This window comes from Rattus norvegicus, chromosome 15 (genome assembly GCF_036323735.1).
Source record: "Rattus norvegicus strain BN/NHsdMcwi chromosome 15, GRCr8, whole genome shotgun sequence".
NCBI classification, from domain to species: Eukaryota; Metazoa; Chordata; class Mammalia; order Rodentia; family Muridae; genus Rattus; species Rattus norvegicus.
Genome location: NC_086033.1, coordinates 100,770,245 through 100,797,876, shown reverse-complemented (window position 1 = coordinate 100,797,876; position 27,632 = coordinate 100,770,245). Strand labels below are relative to the sequence as shown.

General features: G+C 39.6%; 1 protein-coding gene and 1 long non-coding RNA gene across 3 annotated transcripts in view; one reads left to right on the top strand and one right to left on the bottom strand.

The window, feature by feature from the left end:
- Positions 1-27,632, bottom strand: part of Gpc6 (glypican 6) — a 997,624-nt gene that overhangs the window by 637,162 nt on the left and 332,830 nt on the right. The gene's annotated exons all lie outside the window — the stretch shown is intronic.
- The window catches only part of LOC134482018 (uncharacterized), a 61,948-nt gene that overhangs the window by 3,922 nt on the left and 30,394 nt on the right, over positions 1-27,632 (top strand). The window lies entirely within an intron of this gene.

Sequence of the window (27,632 nt, the reverse complement as noted above, 5' to 3'; positions counted from 1 at the left end):
AGTGTGGGTGTCCTTCTGGAGGGCTTCTTTGTCTCATCTTCTTTGAGTTAATGCTAACTCAGTTTTATAAGCTTCTAGCTGAGTGCACTCTTCTCCTAGTCTTGGATATTCCACTCGGTCCCAATAAAAGTTGCTCTGAGATTTTCAACTTCTTGAAGCTCCTTAATTTTGAATTAGATAATTATTTTTTAAGGGGGATGTGTTATGAGCTACAACAAGGACCCTTTGTGAGCTTCCTAATGTGACCATGATTATCTTCCAATCACAATTTAAAATATGTAACCTGCAATGCCAAACTGTTTGGGGAGAAGAATGGAGAAAAGACAGAAAGACAGAGGCAGGAAGAAAGAAGGGAGGAAGGAAGAGAGCTAGAAAAGGGGCACATGGACGGTGAAAGCTAAATTCACAGCTTCTGCAGTTTGCAAGAACTCAGACGTAGTTGGGCATCATAGTGCGACCTGCTGTCACACACCTGATAGGTTCAAGCAGGAGAACCGTGAGGTGGAGACTGGCCTAGAGTGCCTTGTGAGACTCTCAAGTACAACTAAACAAAAGTCCCACGAAGAAGTCAGTCAGGGGCTGGTGAACTGGTTCAGTGGATAAAAGATTCTACCTCCGAGGTTCACCGCCAAAGTCTGGTCCTCAGGACACACGAGAGGGAGGGGAGAACTAACCGAGGCAAGTTGTCCTCTGAGCTCAACACATGTACTGTGACTTAGGCAAGACTCATCCCAACAACCCCTACCCTTACACACACACACACACACACACACACACACACACACCACACAAACATGCACACACACATGCACACACACCACACACACACACATACACACACAAACACACACGCACGCACAAATAAATATAACTGTGAAGAGTAAATTCAGCGAAGTAAGCAGAGAGAATTTATAAGAAAATGGACATCTCTCAAACAGGCTCTGAGTGGTGGTAACATTTCTCTAGCTACACCCCACTGCACATTTTACAGCAATTCAAAGTGTTTATAACAGAAAGCAGGTCGAAGAAAATCAATTAGTATGATTATATTAGTTATTCCTCATGGCCATTGCTAATGATATAGGGAATGAGGAAAAAAATAGTTTATTGTAAAAATCCAAATAAGTAGCCCAAGGTGGAGAACACTGCTAATTGTTTTATTTAGTGAGTGACGCTGGTGCATACGTGGGTTCCTGTGCATTTGCGTGGTAGGGAGGATCCATGCGTGCACCTGTGTGCCTGTGCTAGAGGTCAGAAATCAAAACTTTTCTCCTCCACCTTCTTTTTCAAGGTAAGATGGAGCTTCGATGGTTAAGCACGACAAATTAGAAACGAGCCCAAGCTAGCCAGACGCGTTAGGAGCAAGCTCCAGGGATATACTGCTTCTGCTTCCCCAGAGCTGAGTTACAAGCTTGTCTCCTTGCTATAACATTAAAAAATAAAAAAAGAAAGAAAGAAATTGTTTTGAAGATTAAATTCATTTTAAGTACTATATATGCACTTACCTACTAGGTTATCTCCCCTGCCATGTATTTTACTGGAAGTTGACAAATACTTATAGATTATGGGCTTATGAGGTCATTTTTCATAATACATTACATTTTGAATTATTCAGATTAATTGACATGTGCCTTTATGGTCAGTTCAATTTTTTGGTTAATATGTATACTAAGTTAGGTCAAAGGCAATATGGAATCATCTCTAAATATTGAAATTCCACAAAGTTAGGAGGAGGCGTTGATGTAAGTTAGAATTGTACTTTAGAGTCGCAGCAGAGGTCCCGAGGTTGCCGCTTGAGAAACTACCCTAGGCATCAAAGGCATAGGCATGTTCCGTTTCCTTGGCTTACAACCTTACTGAAGCACGTTAAGAAGGACTTTCATCTGAAGCCTAACAATGTATACCTTCAGGTATCTGATGCATTTCCAAAGAGGAAAACCACTGAAAGCCTTCTGCATAAGAGTGGCATCTTTTACATTTGCACATATACTTCACTCAGTCAAAGTCAAGGGAAAAAAATGACTTGAGTTTTGTCTCAAATCTAACCAATGCTCAGGTCCAGATGAAGCCACAGGACTGTCTTTGCTTATCCTTTAAATGATTGTAATGAAAACTGGATGGGGGATCGCATCACATCCTGCAGAACGTAAAGACGATAAAGTCTGCATGTTCATCCCCCCTGCGTGATGCCTGCAAGCTGATTAGCTCTGATACAGTTTGTAAAGGTGCTAGTTGCCTACGAAAGGATGGAAACAAGAACTTTAAAATACCCATTATATTATTTCTTTATAATTTTTTGTAGTTTTGAGGGGCTATAATTTTTGAAAAATTTTTAGGAATCTAAGAAAAAAATTGTCACTACTCGAGCTGATATAGATACTCTCAGAAGATCATTTAGTGTCTAAAAGGCCTTTATGAAATGTATTATTCGTAACTGTTTTCGTATGTTGAGTATTTCTAGAATACGTAAGAGTTGAAGTTAAAAGAGAACATAAATAAAATTAATACCTAGTATTTGATTCTGTGTATATTGCTTTCATCACTTTCTAACCATTCTAATCACTACTCTCTTTGGTTGAAATATGCATAAAAGTGCTTTTCATTTGGAATATTAGATTTGAAAATAAAATGCAGTGTTGGGAATTTATGCGATTCTACTATAATCAGCCTGAGGGAAAAAAGGTTTCTAAGTAAACACATCAAGTTCTCTCATTCTATCAGCAAACACACATGTCACACTGTGGTTTTCGGAAGTCTTTATTCACACTGCTTGAGTATTTTATAGAACTTAGTCCCTAAATACTCCATAATCATTATTTAAGGACCCATCTCTATTGCTAGATTTTTAAATGAAGAATGAGACGATCCTTTAGCACAATTGTAATTTGTAGGGCATTTCCAAATCTTCACTGACATTGGGGGAATCTCATTCCCGAGCTGAAGTTCCAATTTAGATGTTTGAAGATGACTTTTTACTGTCTTTAAGAAGAGGGGTGTGGAATCTGTCTTGAGGGCAGAACCATCCCTGAGGAGAATTACCAAGACTGGCGAAGGCCTAAGAAGTGCAGTAAGGAGGGTCACTGTTGGTGGCTTCTGCTAGAGAATGGATATGTACTGGAGGAAGGAAACAGAACATTCCGAGCCAGGCTGGGCACCTCCAACCTTTACCTGGAATTGGTACCTCAGGGTGCTCATGCACTGAGCTTGAGGAAATGTGTGCTTTTAGGTGCTCAGATCATGTTGCCCTTCAGAAGCCAGATCTGAGCCCAGGCCATTGGTGATGAATCATTTGCCTTATTCACATGGGACACCTTTGGCCCATGAATTCTTACATGAGAAACCCATTCTGTGAGTGCTATGCCTTTTTATCCTTGGTGCACACTTGAGGTTTCAAAAATGACTCTTACTCTTCATTTTGTGATTCTACACATCCGTTTCCCTCCGAGGATAAAAAGATATATAGGAAGACATCATAAATAAACTGTAAGGAAAGCCTGATTCATGAACATCAGCTTGTCATGCTGATAAATGCCTCACTAAGCAAGTCTATGAGGGAGGGCCCACTCACACTGCATTTCAGAGCCCCGCGTGTGCATTTGGGAGGGACGCTGTGCAGGAGGTGGAAGCAATCCAGGCACGGTTTACAGGGCTCTTGGCAGGGAGTACTGCATTTTATATTTCAAATATAAGAGATTAAGAGAAAATTTGCTATTCTGACTCATAAATAACATAAAATTACATTAGGCATGCTGATATATCAAAAGATATTAAAATGAGAGAGGTAGAGGTCTGTTCTATGTTTGTTTTGTCCTGTTTTGCCATAAGTGAAGCTTAGTCAATGACTTAATGGAACACACTGAATTTGGACATTGGGGTTGAATTTACTAGAATACAATGAAGGGTTGGTAAGAATACAAAGAATACAAATTTACTAGACTACGAAGAAGTTACATTTATTTAAATAAGTTGCACTAAGATAAGCATAATTCTCACAAGTACTAAGCTTTGTTTCCTAAGCTATGAAGAAAAACTGGTGCCCTTAAATAAAATACATTAAGGATAAATTGGATACTGACTAGGACGTTATGAATGGCTGTTTCCGAATAGTTTTGCATGGAGCTTGATAGCCATTTCATGAAAAGAGACAGGAATCTAATTCTTTTTTTTTTTTGGAATTTTTTTTTTTATTAACTTGAGTATTTCTTATATACATTTCAAGTGTTATTCCCTTTCCCGGTTTCCGGACAAACATCACCCTCCCCCCTCCTCTTCCTTATGGGTGTTCCCCTCCCAAACCTCCTCCCATTGCCACCCTCCCCACATAGTCTAGTTCACTGGGGGTTCAGTCTTAGCAGGACCCAGGGCTTCCCCTTCCACTGGTGCTCTTACTAGGATATTCATTGCTACCTATGGGGACAGAGTCCAGGGTCAGTCCATGTATAGTCTTTAGGTAGTGGCTTAGTCCCTGGAAGCTCTGGTTGCTTGACATTGTTGTACTTTTGGGGTCTCGAGCACCTTCAAGCTCTTCCAGTTCTTTCTCTGATTCCTTCAACGGGGGACCTATTCTCAGTTCAGTGGTTTGCTGCTGGCATTCGCCTCTGTATTTGCTGTATTCTGGCTGTGTCTCTCAGGAGCGATCTACATCCGGCTCCTGTCGGTCTGCACTTCTTTGCTTCATCCATCTTGTCTAACTGGGTGGCTGTATATGTATGGGCCAAATGTGGGGCAGGCTCTGAATGGGTGTTCCTTCAGTCTCTGTTTTAATCTTTGCCTCTCCCTTCCCAGCCAAGGGTATTCTTTTTCCTCATTTAAAGAAGGAGTGAAGCATTCACATTTTGATCATCCGTCTTGAGTTTCCTTTGTTCTAGGGATCTAGGGTAATTCAAGCATTTGGGCTAATAGCCACTTATCAATGAGTGCATACCATGTATGTCTTTCTGTGAGTGGGTTAGCTCACTCAGGATGATATTTTCCAGTTCCAACCATTTGCCTACGAATTTCATAAACTCGTTGTTTTTGATAGCTGAGTAATATTCCATTGTGTAGATGTACCACATTTTCTGTATCCATTCCTCTGTTGAAGGGCATCTGGGTTCTTTCCAGTTTCTGGCTATTATAAATAAGGCTGCGATGAACATAGTGGAACACGTGTCTCTTTTATATGTTGAGGCATCTTTTGGGTATATGCCCAAGAGAGGTATGGCTGGATCCTCAGGCAGTTCAATGTCCAATTTTCTGAGGAACCTCCAGACTGATTTCCAGAATGGTTTTACCAGTCTGCAATCCCACCAACAATGGAGGAGTGTTCCTCTTTCTCCACATCCTCGCCAGCATCTGCTGTCACCTGAGTTTTTGATCTTAGCCATTCTCACTGGTGTGAGGTGAAATCTCAGGGTTGTTTTGATTTGCATTTCCCTTATGACTAAAGATGTTGAACATTTCTTTAGGTGTTTCTCAGCCATTCGGCATTCCTTAGCTGTGAATTCTTTGTTTAGCTCTGAACCCCATTTTTTAATAGGGTTATTTGTTTCCCTGTGGTCTAACTTCTTGAGTTCTTTGTATATTTTGGATATAAGGCCTCTATCTGTTGTAGGATTGGTAAAGATCTTCAGGAATCTAATTCTTAAACTGCCTCCTCTGTCAGCATGTGCACTGCCTTAGTTGCTATGTCATTGAAAAATTAATTATATGGGGCATGATGGTAAAGGCAATATTCCTCTATCTCCCATTACTCTTAAGCCTTTCATGACCCTCTCAGTCTTGAATATTCAAATACATGTAATTATAGTTAATGGATGAATTTCAAAGAGTTCATCAAATAATCTCACAGCTAATATTGATTAATAATTAAATAAGAAACAACTATTCCTGGGATTCCAAATGATAGTGGCTTATCTCATTGCCTACTGTAGCTAAGCGATCAATTCCATAAGTTAACAATATCAGGCATACATCCCTTCAAGTGGTATTTTCATGAATTTAATAGGCCTCAAGTAAAACTTTATTGAATCCATCTTAGACATAGAAAAATAGTTGAAACCATTACCTCAATGATTTTTTTTATGTTACAGAAAAATAAATCCAGAAATATATCTTCCAAAAATATTTCACACACATGGAATATTAGCATCGTTAATTTCAGGACACAGCCTCATCCTGAGGCAGAGCTTGGGATTGTAGAGTAGAAATACTGTAAGGTTTTACTATCAGACAAACTTTGATTTTGTTTGTTACAGGTTAATTTACAACCTAAGTGGCTGCACACACTACTTAACTTCTATCACTCCAAGTGCAACTAAAATATTTTGCATTGAAAACAAGTAATTAATTGAAATGATTAATAACAATTAAATTCAAATACTAAACTTGAAATGACATAATTAGAGTTATATATATATATATATATATATATATATATATATATATATGCATGCCTATATCTTGGCATATAGTATATATGGGCATAGTAACTACTGAACATATTAGTACCCTCTCATTTAGGCCCAAAGTTTCTAAAACTTCAGTATCTGAAACATGTCAAATGCTTATTACCTTATCATGAAAACAAAACACATCCTGTTCTAAATTGGTATCACTGAGAAGTTTGTTTCTGGCTGATTATGCAATCATAATAGCTTTCTGCTCAGCTCCTTTCAGGGTGCTACTTGTATGGCTGAAAGAAACTTACAAGCCACCATATGCCAGAAACAACTAAAGGGGTAGGACCCCTGCACGTACAATCAAGAGCTGTGTGACGAAGTTTACAGTCAGTTATTCAGGATGATTTCAAAAACTGAGGTGAAGAGACTAAATCTTCCACAGACAAGAACAAGTGGCAGCTGAAAAATGTTTCATGGAAAATCAAGATGTCAATCATGAAAAACCTTCCATCACATTGCTGTTAAACATGTATATCTGGCATTATTAAATTAAGATAAAAAAAAAAGCCAAGACCTTAGTGGTGGTCATTGTAGATGTGATTGTAACCTTTCAGCATTGTCTCAAGTGCTGAGAAGTTTCCGCATGAGAATCTGTTGAGCGCACTTTGTAGATCCTTCATAAAATATATTTAGGTGAAAATATTAAGCCATGTGAATAACTACTGCTGTAGAAGCCTCCTAAAATGTATAGATACATCAAAGGAGATTAAATTGAAGAATGACATAAAAAAGGAAGAAACAACACCCCCAGGCAGACATCATTTGCTACCAAATAAAACTACCAGCACTAAAAAAAAGACTTTTTTGGGTCATTGGCCAAATGTGTCTCACAGAGACCTTTCATGAATGTATTATTACTTCCCACAACCTGATGTTAAGACCCTATTGCTTACTTTATATCAAACTTATGTCATAAGACATGGGAAAATACAGCTATGACTCAACTGGAAACTTCAGTCCCGCTGGCTTAGGTTCATAGTGCTTGAAAGAACTATGCATTCAACAAGAGGAGAAAAAAAATCACCCAGTTACAAGCCCTATTAGCTGCAATAATGACCAGTTTGAAAGATATGTCCATTGGAGCAATAGAAACATAAAATCATGGTCATAACCAATCATCTTATGAGTGGATTTAAGTACTGCTTCACAGAATGCCTGGAACAATTATTAGACTAAAAATGAGGACTAAACCTGTCATAGGTTCTAGTGAAGAATTGACTGCTATTATGTTATTAATGGATATATTTTTTTAAAAAGATTTATTTATTTATTATGTGAAAGTACACTGTAGTTGTCCTAGACACACCAGAAGAGGGCATCAGACCTCATTACAGATGGTTGTGAGCCACCATGTGGTTGCTGGGATTTGAATTCAAGACCTCTGGAAGAGAAGTCAGTGCTCTTAACCATTGAGCCACCTCTCCAGATCCATGGATATAGTTTTAAACTGAGTACTATAATGCCATTGCTATACCTTACATCACTCAACCCTCATCAGAACAAACAAACAAACAAACAAACAAACACCCTTCTTGAAGTTGATGGCAATCACACAGAGAAGCAGAAATGAGCAATTTTCAGAAAGTGTGTGAGAAACTCCCAAGAGCTCAGCGCTTAAAGAACATGTTTATCACAACCCTCTCCTCAAGTCCAGGGATTCATGAAGAGGGACAGAAAGACTAGAACAGACATAAGTGGTAGATAACATCGGTGAAGCAGCATATACCAGTCACTGTCGGGAAGATGCACACATGAACTCAGAGACTGAGACAATGTGCACAAGACTGGCACAAGTGCAAGCCAGTCAAAATACAAACACAGAAATGGAACGAGCTCACCCCATCCCAAAATTCTATTCGCAGTTGATGGCTATTGGGGAAGGGAACCTTGGCCTTCTTCCGTGGAGTGACACTGGTATCAACCACTGTGCAAGTCATATGCTCAGGAGCAGTTGCCCTACACAAAATGGACTCTATTATTTTGTAAGAAAGATAAATGATATGAACTGGGTCGATGCAGTGTGTGTGTGTGGGGGGGCTCTGACAGAAGTGAGGAGACTGGAAAGAACATGATCAAAATGTATGATGTGAAATTATCGATGAACAAATACAAACATTAAGTAATCACGAGAAAAGATTTCCAAAGGACAAGCGAGGCATGCGTCTGAAGTCACAGGTGAGGATAATTGCTGTGTGCATATCTATAACATTGAACACTAACTACATACTAAGCATGTACTGCAGGTCTTAGGGAAACCCAGGCAGGCAACTGTAAAGTTTGAATAGTGACCTGGAAAATATATATTAGGAGACGCCATCAATGGAATACTGAATCTGAGCTTCATGTATCTAGGTGGATATTATGACCTAGTCACTTTATAATGTCTATTGTGATCAGTTACTATATTCCTGGGTATTATTGTATGTAAATTTAACTAAGAGACAACTGTCTATATTTTCAGTTTAGGGATGAAGTAAAATCACTAGCAATAAATGTTTGCACGTGTATCTTTTATGTGCAACAGACTCATTTGCGTGTATAGTAAACAGATTTGCATGTCCAGTAAACAGATGTGCATGTGCAACAAACACATTTGCATGTGCAGTAAACACATGTGCATGTGCATTCCCCCTCACAAGCTCAGGAGATACAAGCCATGGAACTTGAACTCTGACATTCTTATAAAGCAAATAAATGGTGGAGTTACATGATAAGGGTGAGCTAACCTTACTGGTGGCAAAACATTAATTTATGAACAAGTGTGTATAAAAGATCTCACGTCAACTAGTGGAAATCACGATTTCAAAGAAATTAAATGGCCACAGTATTCAGGGAGAAAAGTCAGTCACGGTCACTGAAACCACGGAGCTGGTTAGCGATCTTTCAAGTAGCACTTTCAATATTCAATATTCGAAGGCCTCCTTCGAATGCCGCAGCATCAAGGCAAATTCAAATTATGTATTTATGGTCATTATTATTTATGCTTACAGAAATGTTTAAGGGAGTTTTAGAAATAAAAAGCCCATGAACGACAGGAAACTTAAGGAAATGGAGATTCTTTAGTAAGAGGAGAAAGCAAGCCCCCGAGCTCACAGGTAATCATCATTTCCTTAATCTCTCTCCTGACCTGGAATGAGTAAGGAAATGGGAACTTGGAACGGCATTCATTTCTCAATGCACCATGACCTTTTCTGATTCTAGCCCCACCTGTACCTGTGTGCTTCTGCGAACTGCAGGGCCTTTCCCAGGGTATTTATCGAAATGCCAAATATCCAAGTCTGATATTAATGTTCCTTTCCTCCTCATGATTGACTCTACCTAATATGACTGATATTCTTCCACTTACATACATGTCAGCTATACATATACATACACATACACATGCAAACACACACATGCATGCACACACATATTAATTATTTTTCATATTCCTGCTTTGAGTTCTTTTATGAGAAAATTCTTACCTAAGAAGTGAAGCCTCTTAAGTCAATCAAGGCCAATTTAAAATTTATTTTAATGAATTATTGAAGTAATCTGTAATGTGTCATTTTAATGTCTGTTTTCTGTGATTGCAAATTCTTGCTACTGAGTGGAAACCCAATGATTTATTGCATTTGTCTGCACTGAGGAAGGTTGCCTTTAAAAAAAATTGCAAGCAAACAAAGACAGACAGGCAGACAGGTGGATGGGCAGACAAATGGTCGATCCTCAAAGTGAACATGACATTTGAAGTCATAGTTCACAGTACAGCATAAGTAAAGACGGGATAATTTGTGTGAAATAATACACTGAATGGCAAACTAACTAACATTATAGGGTAGCTAAATACTATTATGAAATACAGAAAGCATAAATATCACCATATTGGACATTTGAATCGTAGAATTCAAAAACACTAGATGAATTCAGAAGGCGTATACATTACCAGGATTACACTGCACCCACACTGAAACTGTGTGTGCAAACTTACTGCTCAGGTATTTCCTGGACTCTTCTCCTCATGGCTTTCGATTCACTCTATTCCACTTTCTTTTTCAGTGTCTTTCCTCATTCCTTGCACCTTATATAAGAGGTAATATATGTATGTGACACCTTTTATTGTCTTCTACTATCTCCCTTGTGTCGTGTGGCATAGTACCCTCAAGGTCCATGAAAGCCATTGGTTTTCCACCTGAGGATTGAAACCCCTTTGCACGTCGAATGCATGTTTAATGGTGCTCTCCTATCAGATACCCTATATATCTGATGTTTATATTATGATTCATAAGAGTAGCCAAATTACAGTTATAAAGTAGCAATAAAAAATTTATGGCTGGAGGTCGCCACAATGCAAGAAACTATATTAAACGGATGCAGCATTAGGGAGGCTGAGAACCATTGATTTAAGACCACGCCAGTCAAGGACACCAGGCACTTTCATTATATGTGGTCACTCCTATGCAGAAGGTTAGCACTAGAAAGACCAGGATAAGGAGGGAAAGCACAGGATGCCAGGTTCAGAGGTGAGAAGTATGAAGTTAATAAGGAAATAATTACAATTACATGGAAAAAATAATGGAATGGAAGGGAAGCAGTTTGGTAGCCAAATTAAAAACATTTGTTTTAATGTTTAACCTAGTCTAAAAAATGTTACAAGACTTAAAATGTAATATTAGTGTGCTCACGTTTATCAGCTAAAATGAATTTAAACTAATAAAGAAGTCTGATTTCTAATTTTATTTAGTATGTTGGTATATACTAACATATATATGTATATGTATACATGTATATATATATATATGTATATATAATCATTACCATGGTAAAAGTTTTATATTTTAACCTTATTGCTCCCCATAGAAAAATATTGTGATGCTAACCATTTAAAGAACTCTGATACAAATAAATCTATGAGGAACACAGAGTTTCTTATATAAGGGAAGATACTACCTAAATTCACATAGAGCTATACATGGCTATAAAAGATAAATGGATAATAAAAGGTTTATTAACGAGATTTGCTTTCTTGTTGCTATGATAGATACCAAGCAAGGCACTAACCAAATTGACCCAAACAGGATTTATTTCAGCTTACACTTCCAGGTCATAGCCTGTCATTGAGGGGAAGTCAGAGAAGCAAGCTTGGACACAAATCTGAAGCAGAAACCCAGAACCATGCTGTTCTCGTGTTTGATCCCTCTGGTCTATGCTCCCTCAGCGTTCACATACAACCCAAGACCACCTGTCTAGGTGAGGCTTAAAGTAGGTGGAGCCTTCTCGAATCAATCATTAGTCCAGACAGCCCATAGGTCAATCTGATCAAGACAATCTTAGGTTGAGGTTTCCTGCCCTTAGGTTGATTATGTCACAATGATAATCAAAGATGTCCACTATAGCTGGTTATTAATGATAAATCAACCACAGCTCACCAATTTGCTGATGAGTGGACTTGACCATCACTATAATTTTAGACATTTTCTATATGAAAGAACTAAGAGGAAGGAGGCAAGGACTGTATTTAAAAATCAGAAAGAACAGTCAGGATGGCAGATTCCTGGCTTGTAGTAAGGAAATTATTCCTGCTAAGGATCCATTGCTTCGATATCAAGGAAAGAATTAAAAAAGGTTTTCTAACCTTTATTTCTAGGTAGTGAAACACAGGGGAAAATGTCTAAGAGAATATTTTAATAAAGTAAACTGTCCCTACACAGAACACCAAACTACGTCCATCAAGAGCTCAGTGCATTAAGTCATTACTTTCCAAGCGTGGGGACCAGAGTTCAATTCCCCTTGACCCATAAGGTGGACTGACAGAACTAGTGCCCAAAATTTGTTCCCTGAACTCAACATGTGTGCTATGATATGCATATTCCTGTGCTGGCTAGTACATATATGCACACATACACACACACACATACACCCACTGTGTGTGTGTGTGTGTGTGTGTGTGTGTGTGTGTATACTACAATTTAAAAGTAAAATAGCAAAATAAATTGGAGGATATATATTTGGAATTCTACCTACAGAGAACTACTGTAACCATACAGAAATGAAGGAGCACCTCAAAACTCATCGGCACTGATGCTGAGAGATTCTGCTACGTGGCAGACGATCACCCACTTTATGAAATAGAAATGCAAGCACATGACATCGATTTGCAATGCTAAGTGGGATGTTTCACAGGAAACCTTAAATGACAGGCCTTAGGCTTCGCATTTCCGGCATTCTGTGATATATTCTGCCAGCATGAACTTAAAAATAAAAGCATAAAACAAACAAACAAAAGCCTCACTCTACATGGAGAAGGTCATGAGCAACTCAGAAATGCCTTCCCGTAGAGCATTGGGATCTGCCAGTGCAAGGCCTGAGGCCCAAGGTGGGTGCCAGCCTAGTTGTGAAGAGCACGCTTTAGACAGGGAGGCTAAGAGCCAACTCTCTCAGGTGTCCTTGGCATCAGGCAGTGCATCCTGGAGCACAGAAAGCTTTGCACTGAGGGTTTTCTTGTTGTCTACCAACCTGATACTCAGCTTGTCTCAGACGCACAGAGAAGAGAGAGATCTTTTTAATATGATAGTTCCCTTTATGACATGGGAGTAAGCGAGAGACTTTGTAGAGGAGAATTCTTAAGGACTTTATTATAAATCAGTTTAAGGTATCTATTAGATCAGATGATTAATTTTTAACTAAGAGAAACTGATGGTTTTACCATTGTAGAGATTGTGACCTTCCTTTCTATCCTGTCTTCTCTCTCTGTCTCTGTGTTTCTGCTCCCTTCCTCTCTCCCTCTCCCTCCCTTCATGCCCAATGCCATCTCTCCCTCAATCCAATTTAGGATCCCAAGCCACAGAATGGTGCCACTATGGTAATAGGTGGGGTTTCCCACTTGAATTGACCTAATAAAGATAACCATCCCAGCAGGCCACCAGCTCCTCTACCAGGGGATCCCAGAGGCCATCACATTGGCAGCAGTAGCTTTAACAGTACAGTACCTGCTTCATGTTGGGGTGTGATTGGTTCTGAGCGATTCTGTGAAGGATTTCATCTACTGGGATTCCTGCTCTCAGGAGGAATCAAACCTTCAGTACTGAGGGAGAGATGATGCGTATTTCCACAGTGTCCCTCTGCTCAGAGTTGTAGAAAATAATGTTTCCAAGGAAGTCTTCAATTTCATGCAATACATATTCCTTAGTTTTCAGAAATACTTGAAATTTAGGATTCTGCAATTGTTGTAATTTATAAATTTCCTCTTAAAATGGACCATCATTCACGAGAGAAGGAATAATCTAGAGAGATGGTAAATGCTTAAGTTTTGTCTACTTCATGAAAATCTTATTTGTTGGTTCATAGACATGCATCATGACTATTATTGATGGAATTCTGTCATTATACCATTGCCAGTAGAAACTCTGCCTTTGCTCACTTCTAGACGCAAAAAATATTATGTTTTAAACTAAGTAATTATTAGAACTAACATTTCCATATTTCTAACTCAGTATTAACTGGAAACCTATGGCAGTGTCCAAGTGTAATTAATTCTCTGTGCTCAAGACCAGTTGAGGCATTAGGGCAGCAAGCATTACAGGAGGACAACTGACATTATCAGCACTATTGTTTGCACAATATGCCGGTTTAAAGCTGCTTTTTGTGCTTCAACTCTCTTACTTGACGGCCCTAAGCCTTAAAAAGGTAAATAATTAGATGAGGTCATGCGGGCACAGTTGTCAAGAAAAGAATCAGTACCCTTGTAGATGTCACCAGATCTCTGACTTCCTTCCGATGACTTCCACCACATGGATATAAGAAGTTGGCAGGCTATTAACCTGGAAGAGGCACTTGAAGACATTGTCCCATGAACTGGCTTGCAGACCCACCCTCAGCCTATCAATCTACCTCCCAGGGAAAGCCTCTGAAGACAGTGAGTTTACAATCCCCGTTTATTACTGTCTGCCCATTACCTCAGTAGTCTTGCCCAGTGAATTAGTGGTGTTTGTGGCTCAACTCTTCAGAATATTGCTAGTTGTAAGCCACAGAGGCCAATATTTTCTAAACAAAATACGCTAAAATGTTCCTTTCTAAATTATAACTGGCCTAGAAAAAAAATCAATACAATTAAATGGCTGTTGAAAAAAGATACTAAAAGTTAAAGTCAAAGAAAATAGAAAAATGAATCTTGCAGGCACAACATAGCTAAAAATCAATGAAACCTGTAGCATATATCAACAGATAAAGGCAATAAACCAAGCTGGCCGTCAGTGCAGACCATCAGTATCTCTTAGGGTGACGGTAAAGGCTAAAGGAAATTCAGGCCTTCTCTGCAATTCCCAATATCAGATCAGGGGTGGAGCAGCTCTTGCCTACAAAACACATTTAGAATGGATTGCTTTCCTTAAAACCCCCAGAGGAGGCATCGAGACTGCCATGATAAATAACCAAATATCAATTTCCCATTGATCCCTCAGACATGTTTTACCACTGTAGGTAACACATGAAGATAGATGGTTTGGGTTCTCTGAGTAATATAAGGTAATGAAGTTTTATTTAATATCATAGGACACCCAAATTGATTTCTCTATATTATTGCCTCCAGTCTTTATTGATGACTCTCCCCATATCTTCCTTAATCAGCCTGACAAGTATTCATAAACCTGAACACAGAATCTCCAGGTTTTGCTATTAAATTGCACACCACCCGCAGATTCATATGTTTTCGAACAAAAAAAAAAAGCTCTAATCTACAAAATATCCTAGATCTTTTAATAAAAAGATGTAACGTCAAAAGTAACCAGTAACTAAATTATATTTAGTTTCACGAAAAGTTTCTGAAATTACAATACTGCCACAATAGAAAGAGTAGTTAAGTTTCTACCTGGCCTTCTTGTTTTGATTCCTGTCCTATGTATGCATGCATGTATGTATGTATGATGTATTATGTACGTATGTAATTATCTATTTATTTTGAGGAACCAGGAGTGCTGCAATGAAGAAAGAGTGAAAGGAAGATGCTGTTCTGCTCAGTACTTGGTTTCTGTTGAAAGGTTGTTTGTTAGACGGATCTCATTTTGACAGCATCCTTGGGAAGAAGGAAAATAACCTCTGGGTAAAGTCTTGGCTACTCAAAATTTAGGACATTTAACATACTGTGTAGAATGTAACAAATGGAACTGACGTCTCTATTTAAAAACACACCCAAGAGTCACAGGAGCAAGGTTATGATAAAAGGTATGCAGGAATATACATATACATATACATCATATACATATACATATACATCATATACATATACATATACATATACATATACATATACATATACATACACATACACATACATATACACATACACATATACACATACACATATACATATACATACACATACACATACATATATACATACACATATACATATACATACACATACACATACACATATACATATACGTATACGTATACATATACATATACCTCGCCTCTACCGTACACCGCGGGGGTCCTAACTCAAAACCAGCATCTCTTCTCCTCTCTTTCCCTTCTCCCGATCCATCCTTGGCTTCCTCGAATATAATAAGCAAGTATTCCAGCACCTACCCACAGCATTCATTCTCAGTACTTTTTATCTGGACTTTGCCAGCTGCTTCCTAATGGCTCCCCGGCTATCCAAATAAACACCCTCAAGCACAGAGCACAACTCGGAGTAAAGCTGTTAATGGCTTCCCCTTGCCTACAACGTAACTCACAAAGACAGTGGGCACACAAATACTTTCAGGCTCCAATGCCCTCAGCTTCTAGTGTCGAACAGTAAGGTTTCGAGCATCTTGCAAGGGACCAGATGATGCGCCTTCGGCTCAGAACTGCTCCTTCCCGTGACCACAGTGCACCACATGGGCAGCTTTCCTGTCGGTTGCGAGGTCTCGCTCAGAGATTTATAGCGCTAGGTCAGCTGCATGCTCTTGTGAGATCCTCCCCCACGGTTATTCACCTCTTCTTTCAGTTTCCACTTTCTATGCCTTTAGGAATCCCACACGCTGACCACTCCCCTTTGTGTCAATCAGCGCAGCATATGATGACCACGCCCACGCCCTCACGTGCAGCTGATGGCCACACCCCTTTAATGTGTCAGATTACTCTGACAGTTCTTTTGCATCAAATGCAGCTCTCTTAATTTAGTAGAGGAGTCATAGGTATGTCTCCAGCAATGAAAATAGAATTCTTCCATACACTGGAAGCCAGACCTTTTAAACACAGGGGTTAGAAGGTTGGGTTCTCTCAAAGAAAGGCAAGGACTGCATCCCATGTCACTCTGTCAGGCTCTTAAGAAAAATACCTTTACCATCTCGCTTCACATCACGTCCCATGCACCTCTCTGTATCTATGTTACCCTTTTCTATAAGGGTGCCAGACACAGAGATTTAGGCCCCATTGAATTAGAAGCTACTTTATTGATCTACTATTAACAGAATTTCCTTTGGACATACACTATTTGCAGATAAGGTTATACCCTAAACATGTTCACATTCTGTGTGTTGGCCATACTGACTTCATATAAATGTCAAGGGAACTGTTGAATCCTAAATATCCCCCTTTGCGCATTTCTGCATATATTTTCCACTCGCCTAAGAGTCAGTCAGTCATATGATATTTTCTCCATGACATTTTCCTTGTCTGATGTCTAGAACCTTCATTCTATTCTGTGTAAAGCCTGCAGTGCAGCAGCAAATCACATCTTTGACCTTTTATAATGGTTATCTATGTGGACATATGTTTGTGGGAACTGACAGCTCCACTGTTTTTCCCCCTACTCCTAAGGCTTAGCACAATAAATTACACAGAATGAATAACTCTGTGAATATTGGTCAAATCACTAAATACCCATCTATCTTAGTAATGGGTTTGGTCAAGCAACAAGTCGCTAAGGTAAAGGGAATGTCAAATATTTAGAAAGAACATAAACCTCCGGGCTTCCGCATTCCTGACTGGACATACCTCTCGTGGGGGAATCCTGGACGTGTGCACGAGGACATAAAGAACCTTCTGTCTCCTCCAGTTTCGACACCCGTGTGTCTAGATAACAAGATGACCTTTGGAGATAATCCAGGTGGAAGCCAACATGGGGCAGCAAGATAGTGGTATAATTCTAAAAGTAAATGCGCACTCTTCCTGGCTTCTCTAGATACAGATTCTCTAGCAAAGTTTCCACTCTCCTAGGACTGACCACAGTTAGTCACACCAGTTGCCCATAAATCAGCTTAACAGTGCCTATCAGTCCATGGCCTACTGCTTATCATTTCTCTTGATGGATTTAAACTTCTCCATTCACCATTACTGGCCCACAGGACACTAGACCGACCGAATCAAGCATTAATCTACAGCTAAAAAGACATATTCTTCTGGCTCCGTTTAACAAAAGGGAGATGCAGGATGCGTAGCATTTTCAAATTCGTCTAATTAGCTGCCCGCTCCATCTCCATGCTGAGAAACAGATACGTATATGATATATGTGACTGTTTTTCTTCCCTACGGAAAAGCAGTATAGCATTCATGCCCATTAATCAGTACGGAAATCAGAGGCCTTTACTGGATATGAGACCTGGGGCAGTTCTTTATCTGCATAAAGTCACAGGGAGTAGAGACAGTGAAAATGCATATTTCCTTCTTCCCCTGGGTAGAGTAGGAGTCTAGGCTGCCTTCTTGCTGTTCAGAATATATTCCAGAACATATGGAGAGCTTCACCACAGAGCTTAGTTTGTTATAAGATTAATAAAGAAGACTGTTATTAACCCATGGAATAGAAGATTCTGTATGTACAAGCAAAAATAAGGTTGTCCATGTACCTATAAGGAAATTTCTCTAATAGCTCATGAGAGAGCAAAAGTGATCAGGTGAGAGTTTGAGGTATGAATCATTGGCATAAAATCCAAAGACAATGGAGGGGGCCAGAATACAGATAGACCTTCATATCTGCAGGTCTATAATCACTGGAAGCAAACAGAAACAGAGTAATTTTGGATGCAATAGCTGAAGTTACTATAGTCACCTGGAAATTATGAAGCAGAGGCAGAAAGATACTTCTTTTATAAATTTTAGCACCTAAAGTTTGATCCACATACTTAACAGATTATGAAATTTAGTTTAAATATTAACAGAAATGCATTCAGCAATATCAATATTATCCATCCAAGTGTATGAGCCACCTACAGTTCAAAAACTGTTTAACAAATTGATAGGTTTTATAGAAATAAACTTCCCTTTTAAAATTAGTGATCCCAAGAGAATTGACATAGGATTAGCATTTTAGCTCTTTGTTTAAAGTGCTCTGGCCTTCTGTAACGTCCTGCTGATTTGTCAGTGTAATCAAGCAGAATTTAGTCTCCACTAATTATATCATTGGCGAGTGAATGCCACACGGATGCTAGATGGCTGGTGGCCTCAATTATGTGGAGAACTTTTAAGTAATTATTACGTGATATTAATAACATTGTGGGACTTAGAAAATTATGATCGTTAGTTATGAATATGCAAGTACAAATAAGCATTGTATTACTCTAATAATCCACTTCAGCATCGCAAAGAACACATTATCTCGGCATGCCATTACCTGAAAGGACTGTCTTAAATGTGCTTGCGTATACCCTACGTAAAGAAAATAGGAATTTAAAATCAAACGAGCATACGAGTGTGAAATTGGAAGAAAAGACATGATTGATTCGATGCCTTGGCATGAATACCAGAATGGATTAAGCCCTTGTCCCATTTCTCATTTCAAAACCATGAAGATCCCTACCCTGAGTGCTACATCATTGGGTCTGGAGCGTTAGAGCAGCCTCTCCCCGCTACCTTTCTTGTGTCTTTCTGAGAACTGATGCTATTTATCCAGGAGCACATGAATGCACTAGGAAGCACATTCTCCCTCATGGATCCAGAGAAATCTTCCATTTGTGTAGTAACCCCTTTTACATCAAAACACCACACCCTATCTTTTCCATCAGTTTCCCAGGAGATGGCTAGACTGTTCATCCTATTTATCCTTCTTCAGTTCTGTCAGCACATATTCATTCAGTTCTCTTGATCTAGAATGCACCGTGGATCTATTTGAATGAATAGTTTAATGGGGTCAGTGGAGGAGGGCTTTTGTCCAAAGCATGAAAGCTCTCAGTGTAAGAGACTGCAGCTTATGAAACTTTGGAACTCTCATTCTCTTCATTTAAAAACATAAAACGCTAGCATTTGCATTTAATCTATGACTGGGAGAACCAAAGAGAGTCTATGTCTTCAGACTTTGAAGTAACACATATACCGAAGCATGAAAACTGTTCTATCCTGTGTTCTTTGGAGAGAACATCTGACATGAGACAGTCAAAAATCATTTAGGCACTGACATTGACATAACTTTGCCACCAGCAACTAAAGCAATTACCAGGCCTGGTTTGGGCACAGCTGAAACACCTTGATAAGGCAGAAGTGAGAAATGACACATTGTAGGACCTGAATGGTTTCCTCAGCACAACACTAAATCAGCATGTATGTCTTCAGTTTCCCTCGTCCCTCCTGTAATAGAATAATCAAACGGAACAGGAGAGTGTTGGCTCTGATTTCCGCTGACAGTCGGTAATAGAAATCAACTGATACATGCCTGTGTTGTCTTTTAAAAGTACTTTAGCCAAGGCAGTTTCGACAGACTCTCCCACAAACCTCTAAATACTCTGGGGCAGCAGGACTCATAGCAAACACGCATCTGACAAGGAGAGTCTATGCTGGTAGATTGTTGTTGTCGTTGTTTCATTTCAAAGAGCGATACTGACCACCCTTAGCAACTGCCAAATCCGATGGTGGGATTGAAAATTAGGTGCAATTGCAGTTCACAGGAAGCCATTTTTTTAAGAAGAATATGAGAATTGTTGCAGGATTAAAATTGTTAAAAATTGATAAAGAGCTCCTTTGAGACAATTCTATCACAAACATTTTATCTATCTATCTATCTATCATCTATTATCTATCAACTATCTATCTATCTATCTAATCACTTATTTTCGGAGAGCAATCTTTATCCCAGACATAGATATTTACTAAATAGAAGTAAATTAGATCTTTGCAACTCTCAGTCTGGTGATTTCTACTTTGATCGACAGTTGAGTAATCGTTTTATTACTTTACTTTGTACCATTTACAAGATTATTGGTAACACTGGTGCCACGCACACTGTCAGACTCAAGACCCTCCTCATCACACCAAGCAATTTCTCTCTTCAGCAAAGCTTGTCTTCTGCCCATAAGCACTGTACTTAGAAGATATAAAAATGCAAGCTTTGTTAATAAATACTTACACAGAACTCTCGATTTGGATCCAGCATATTCCTGTACCGACGAGTTAATGTGGTAATCAAATTGCTATTAATGTTGGAGTAGAATTACGTTCATATAAAAGTACAAAGGTAAGAAGCTAAATGTGTGGCCCTTGGAAAAAGTAAGCAGAAACTCTGACATACTTACTTTCAAATTCTATTTTGTGGCTAATATAGAAAATATGCATTTGTTTATAACTATAATGCTAGAAAATTCATTAGAGATTTAACGCAAATTCACTTTGTTTCGGAAGAGTCCAGATGAAGTGAAGTGAGATGGGGGAAATTAAATAATGCTTAAGAGACTCAACAACATGGGTGCTGCAACAGGGCAAGCATTCAATCCCCAAGGAGAACACATCTTTCCTCTAACGCCCTTTCCTTCAGTCTGTGAGTTCAAGGTAAAAGGTCGATACAATGTGGCTTTGAGATATAAGCAAGTGATCACAGCTTAAAGACAAATGACACAGCATTGAAATCTTACACTCTTCCTGAGTTTTCTCTGCAGCATTAGACCTGGACGCCCCACCCAAGACTTTAACAGCTCCAACAGTAGACATCAAGGACTCCAGGTCGTCCATCATAGAAATGGCTCCATGCCTCTCTAGCCTACTGCTGGCTTTATGGTGGTGTTTGGTTTTGGTAAAACCTAATTCTACATTTAATCAGTCTCATGTCATGCAAAGGCACTATTGGAAGCTGATATAGAAGCAAAGAGATTTGAATCCACATGGTTCCTTGTGAGGAGAGAACTCAAGGAAGTCATGGAAACCTATGCTGAGGTAGAAGGGTACTCACTGTGGGAAAGGGGGTGAGGAGTTAGCTCACAGAATCTATGTATGGGAGAGAAGGGGTGCCCAGGATCACTGAAGAGAAGTACAGTTTACAGCTGTTTCATACACACTAGCAAAAGAGGTCCCTACATCTTAAACTTAAAGCAACAATGACTGTTTGCTGAGATGGAATTGCCCATTTCCCTGCTTTGTCATCTCACATTATAATTATAGATCTGGTTATTATATTGTACCTCAAAAAATATGTGCAGTCATTAAACTTCAAATAAGAACGAATTGCCAAAAAGGGGAAGTTTTTAAATTAACCTCACTGAAAAGATTTTTTCCTTAGGGAAAAAGGATTTATACGAGGCAATAGATGCACTTATTGAAATCAATTATGTTATCATTTTGCTATCTTTCGTGGGATGATACAGCTGGGTAAATAGATCATATGATGTTTTATATTTCAGTTCTATTTTTACTAACCATTTTAATATACCATATAAAAAGAAGCAGATAACATAGGAAAACCTATACAATTTTAGAGGAAACCTCCCACTTTAACATTTTTATTTTATGTTTTATTACATACCATCAAATTCATACTTTAATTTCTCACTGAACTCACGTGTTTGGCTCACCAGATAGCAGATTTTCTGACAGAGACTTGAAAACGAGTATCTATGAAAAAAAAATCATTTGTGATGTTTCTAGATGCCTGAAAAAGCCACGGCAGAACTATATACTCAGTGTTTATATCCAAATGTCATCCACAATGTATGTGGTGTTTCTCCTGAGCTTATACATGAGTGGTAAAGCAGGCTCACACGCTGTCAGCTTTGTGAAATAAAACATCCAAGGGGCTGTAGCAATGTAAGCATGGAGACGCGAGTTCTGTCTAGCACTCATGCAAACACAATCCGCTGTGGTGGGGTGGGCTCGTAATCTCCACGCCGGGAATGCAACAGGCAGGGTACAGGGCTGGCTGGTACCAGCCTAGTCAAACTAGCAAACTCCAGGTTCTAGTGAGAGATCTTGTGTTAAAAAATAATGTAGATCGATCTCTGTTCTCTGCATACACACACACACACACACACACACACACAGAAGGGACGGGAGGGTGAGGGGGAGAGGGAGGGACAGATACATTCAAACATATATAACACACATGCATACAAACAGACACAGACACACAAATACACAGACACAGGCATATACGTTCACGGGGACACATACACAGACATACACAAACAAGCACAAATCAATAGATACAGACACATCCTCACACATGTACATATACAAGCTCAAAACATTCTACATGTACTCCAAGTGAAATGTGATTTACTATTCTCTCTTTTTTTATCATGTGCCTCATTTCCCCTTCAAAATGTATTTTAAAACCTTCTGTTGCAGCATTATGAAATTAACCATAGGTTACATTAAACTGAGGAATGAATGACATTAGCATCAAGTTGGCTTACTGAATTGATGTTCCATTAACTGTAGATGAAATGTGCTGAGGTTGGTGGTGCTACACTTACGAGAGAAATGTACCCTCCCACCATGGTAATGGGTTACCTAAACTTCACGTTGCCTGGTGAGGATTAACAGTGTAGTGGGATGAACGGTGACAAGAACACTGGCCCAAGGTCAGTGAGATGGACTTACAGCTGAACACTCGACTCATATTCCGACTAAAAAGGAAATGTGGGTTTCACAGGTGAGATAGACCTGCAGGGCAACAGGAGGAGGGCTGGCTTTAAAGATAATGGGAAAGAAGGGTCAGGACTGGGTGTCATTGACTCTATGAGGGTCAGAGAACCCAAGGGGGAAAGTGACTACCAACATCCTGTGGGAACTCTTACATGCAGCTGGCGACTTCCTGAAGGAGAAATGCCCCCAAGGGAGATCCCAGCTAAAAAACCATTAAAAAAAGTTGACTGTCATTGGCTCTTTCTGTAACCTAGGACATACATGCTGACATTGATATATGAGGTCAAACCATAAGCAAGGAGCCAAAGTTTGAAATTAAGAGTTATGGAACTTATGAATTGGGCCCATGGTTGCCACAGGAGGAATCTTTCTTTGAACCTCATTTGATAGGAGATTCTTTGCAGAATTGAAAATACAGTTTGTATGACTGAATAAATCTGGTCTATTCAATACAACTCATCTTTTGGTCTATTAATAGGTTTAAGAAATATCTCAGGACAGATAGTGATCTAATTGTGTCAATCCCAATTTGTTGAACATAAATAACAGTACAGTAAACCCTTTAAAGTAACATCGATCAGACCCGTTTTGGCACGTGCTACTACAGGCAAAGGGAAAACTACCACTGAAGGACTGTGTGCAGACCGTCGCTTTGCCAACAGTGTGGATGTGAGCAATGGGCAGATCCTGGTACATGAGGAAGAGGTCAGGGTCTTCCCCTTAAAATTAGAGTTGAAGTGAGTGGACTCATGAGTGTTCCAATGCTAGCATGCTGCGATAATCAAAAGCTGTCACTTAGAAAGTATTTAATAACAATTTCGAAACAACGTGAAGGATGAAAAAAAATGGTCTTTCATGTACATCCACGTTCTGAGTTACTCACCCTCTGACCTGACAGGGTCTCTCAGCGCAACCCAGCGTCCATGACCTTCCTGTTTGAGTTTCCCATGTTCTTAGACATTAAGTCCTTAAAGTTAACTTATATAATGGATTACTTCATTAATGACGTAGAGATTGCAATCTCATTTCTGACAGAAGCACATAACTTGATAAATGTTACATTTCCCCCCAAATCAATATATAATGGCAGTATTCGTGGTCAATTCCATACTGAATATTATTATGAATCCTTCACTCTGCCTCCCTTAAGGTTTTAAGCTTCGTTTGATTATACTGGAAAACAGCATTCTCACTCTTGGACACAATTTTAGTATTTTATTAAATTAGTAAGTACTTAAATCAGAGAGGCCTTGGACATTCACATTCAGTATTGTGCCAGATGAATAATATTTTTGAATATTAGTTTAAAAGCCATTCAGTGGATCACTTTCATTTTATGTAGCATTTTTTTAAACAGTTTATTAAACTGTTATCTTCCAAATCCCTATCCAGAATAAAACATGGTGGTTATGGTCATTACCTTTGTCTCAGAGCATCTAACACAGCACTGCAGCTCATGCCGTTTGAAGAGATGGTTCTCATGACAATATTGACTACAGAAACCTAAGGAGAAGCTCTACTGCGTGTCAGTCACTTAGATCAAAGGTCGGGGGCCGGTAAGGCCAGGTTTATTGGCTGTAAAAGTATCCATCCCAAAGGAAGACTTAACTGCACTCAAGTCCTTAATGGAGCACCTGTTGGTTATACTGCCAATTTAGTCTCATTTTGTGAACTCTAAGAGAGTGCTAAAGTACTGGAGCTGATAACAACGAACCAGGAGACCACAGCCTTTCTCCTCTCAGAAGTGAAAGGCTGCCACACTTGCAAATAGGCTACTAAAGACCTTTTAGGAGGCAGGTGGTATCTATTACAATTGCCAATTAGCAAATGGAGGAATTAATGTGTGTTGGGTTTGCTTCCCTTTCTTTTGTAAAAGTCTTTGTAACCCTCTTGGGCATCTAGCATTTCATACTCCTTTAATTTACTGGACTGAGCTGTGTGACACTAAGGTTCCTTGTCTACTAACAGTTGAACTCACATTCCTGTCACCACCTGCTTGTTCCTTCTAGGGTCTCACTGGATTTTTTTTTCCAACTGCCTCACTTGGCCCACTCGTGCACCTCCCACAGGCCTAAACCTCTCTCTCACAACCCCAGAGAAACTCAAAGATGAACAAAGGTTTCACACCACACGCGTGCATGAGCTCCAGCGGTGTCCTGGGTGCTACCTCCGTGGTGAATTCTCATGTAAAATCACTTATGAGACCTTCTCACATGTTCAGCATGTCTTCCTGGTAGCTGGTACCCCTGAATCTCTGAGAAGATTTTATATATTTCATATGTAAGGGGCAAGGGACAGTTCTGAAATCAAGATGTTTCATTCTGACTTGCTATTGATAACAAAGAATGCTTCAAGTCTGAGGTGTGGCTAGATGGTTGGAAATCATCCTTGTTTATCCCTCTGCTCCCTGAGCTGCCAAAAGCCAGGTTTTCTTTCCATGACATGAAAACAGCAGTTAGGTGCCGTATAGCACTAGAAAAATGCTACTTTGAAGTCCATTTACACTTGTGTATACGAAACAGTTGTGGGGTTTGTTTCTATCTTCTCTTCAGAGTTCTTCCTGGGCAGAGAGGGATTGTCCACAAACCCTCCCCACCCTGAGGGTTCCTCCTGAGGAGCACCCTACAGGAGGGAGCAGACGTCTTAAGAGCCAAATGTCAAAGAGAACTGTTGCCAAACAATGTCTTCTGGACACAAGACCTGTGCACTCAGAAACTCAAGGCACCTGCAATGGCCTGCATGAACCTGCACAAGGCCGTAGGCTTTCATATTCATGAACGGATGGGTGAGGTACTCAGGGAGTCCACCCTTAGATGACAAGCTACTGATAGGTGATGACTGCTAGGGAAGGCAAAGTCAGTTCTCTTCCCCTGTGGTCCTGGCAACAGCTCTAACCAGACTCAATGGGAGATAACAAAAATGGGAACATGAGGTTGTGAGAGGAATGGTGTAGTGGTTGAGGTCTGGAGGAATATAGAGAAAGTCAGAAGGGCTATAATCAAAATTCATTGTGTTAATATATGAAATTCTCAATGAATAAATAAAAGGAGAGAAAAGACAATCACATAAAGTGGCGGTTGTCTTTTGTAATACAGTTAGAAAAGATCATGCCATGTGCTAGGGCTCATGGAGGGTTAACAAAACAAAAAAAGAAAAAAACAAGGCAATAACAATGGAAAATGCTCATAATCTTACAAACAAAGCAAAGCAGTAGGTGGGCAAATGAAGATCTCTTTCATTTAAATGAGAGAAAATAATCATCTTCTTAACACTACCCTGATCTTGGAATGAATTACACTACAGGAACTGTGATGGTTTGCATATGCTCATCCCAGGGAATGCCACTATTAGAAGGGGTGGCCTTGTTGGAGGAAGTGTGTCACTGTGGGGGTGGACTTGGAGATCTTCTTCCTAGCTGCCTGAGGATGCCCCAGTCTGTTCCTGGCTTCCTTCGGGTGAAGATGTAAAACTCAGCTCATCCTACACAATGCCTGCCTGGTTCTGCCGTACTCCCCTTTGATGATACTGGACTGAACCTCTGAACCTATAAGCCAGCCCCAATTGAATGTTGCCATTTATAAGACTTGCCTTGGTCATGGTATCTGTGCACAGCAGTAAAACCCTAACTAAGATAGGTACTTACATACATTTCCAAGAAGTCTGTATGTTTCTAGGTGGTCTATTTAACGAGCTGTATTCTATTCCTTCTCTGTCAGTAGCAAGTGACCTTGAACTTATCATGTTGAAAGAACAAGAAATTCTTGTCCTAGTGCTTAGTAGATCAGAAACATACCATCAAGTAGGAGGCAAGGCCATACTCCTTCCCCAGGTGCTAGTATGGAATCCTTTCCCTTTTTAGTTCTTAGCGCTGCACCAGGCCTTTGACTTTTGACTATATCACATTAATCCGCCAGAGTCAGTCCTCCTAGGCTCTCCCTCTCCCTTTCTGTGTCTCCTGTTGAGATTTGATCGATTGCTATGTACTAATTCTATACCACAAGGTCTAGGCCTAAGAGTGACTTCCCATGTTTACAAGCTTTTGTTGTGAAATCCTTGGCTTTCGTTATGAAACTATTGGTTAAATAAAATGGGCTATAGCCAGTTACTGGAGGGATTAGAGGTAGGTGGGTTTGGAGTCACCTGGTTAGAGGAGGAGAGACCGGGAGAGAGAGAGGAAGACATGATGAGGGGAGAGAAACTGTGGGCACATGAACAGGAGAAACAGTAAGTATCTGGGGTCCAGTGCTAGGGAGGTAGCCAGGCCTGCAGTTAGAAGAATAGATTAGGGGTGACCCAATTTAATTGTCAAAGCCAAATGAAATAACCATAGTCTGAGTCTCATTTATTTACAAGCTGGTCTGGAACAAGCCTAAATTGTTTGTACTA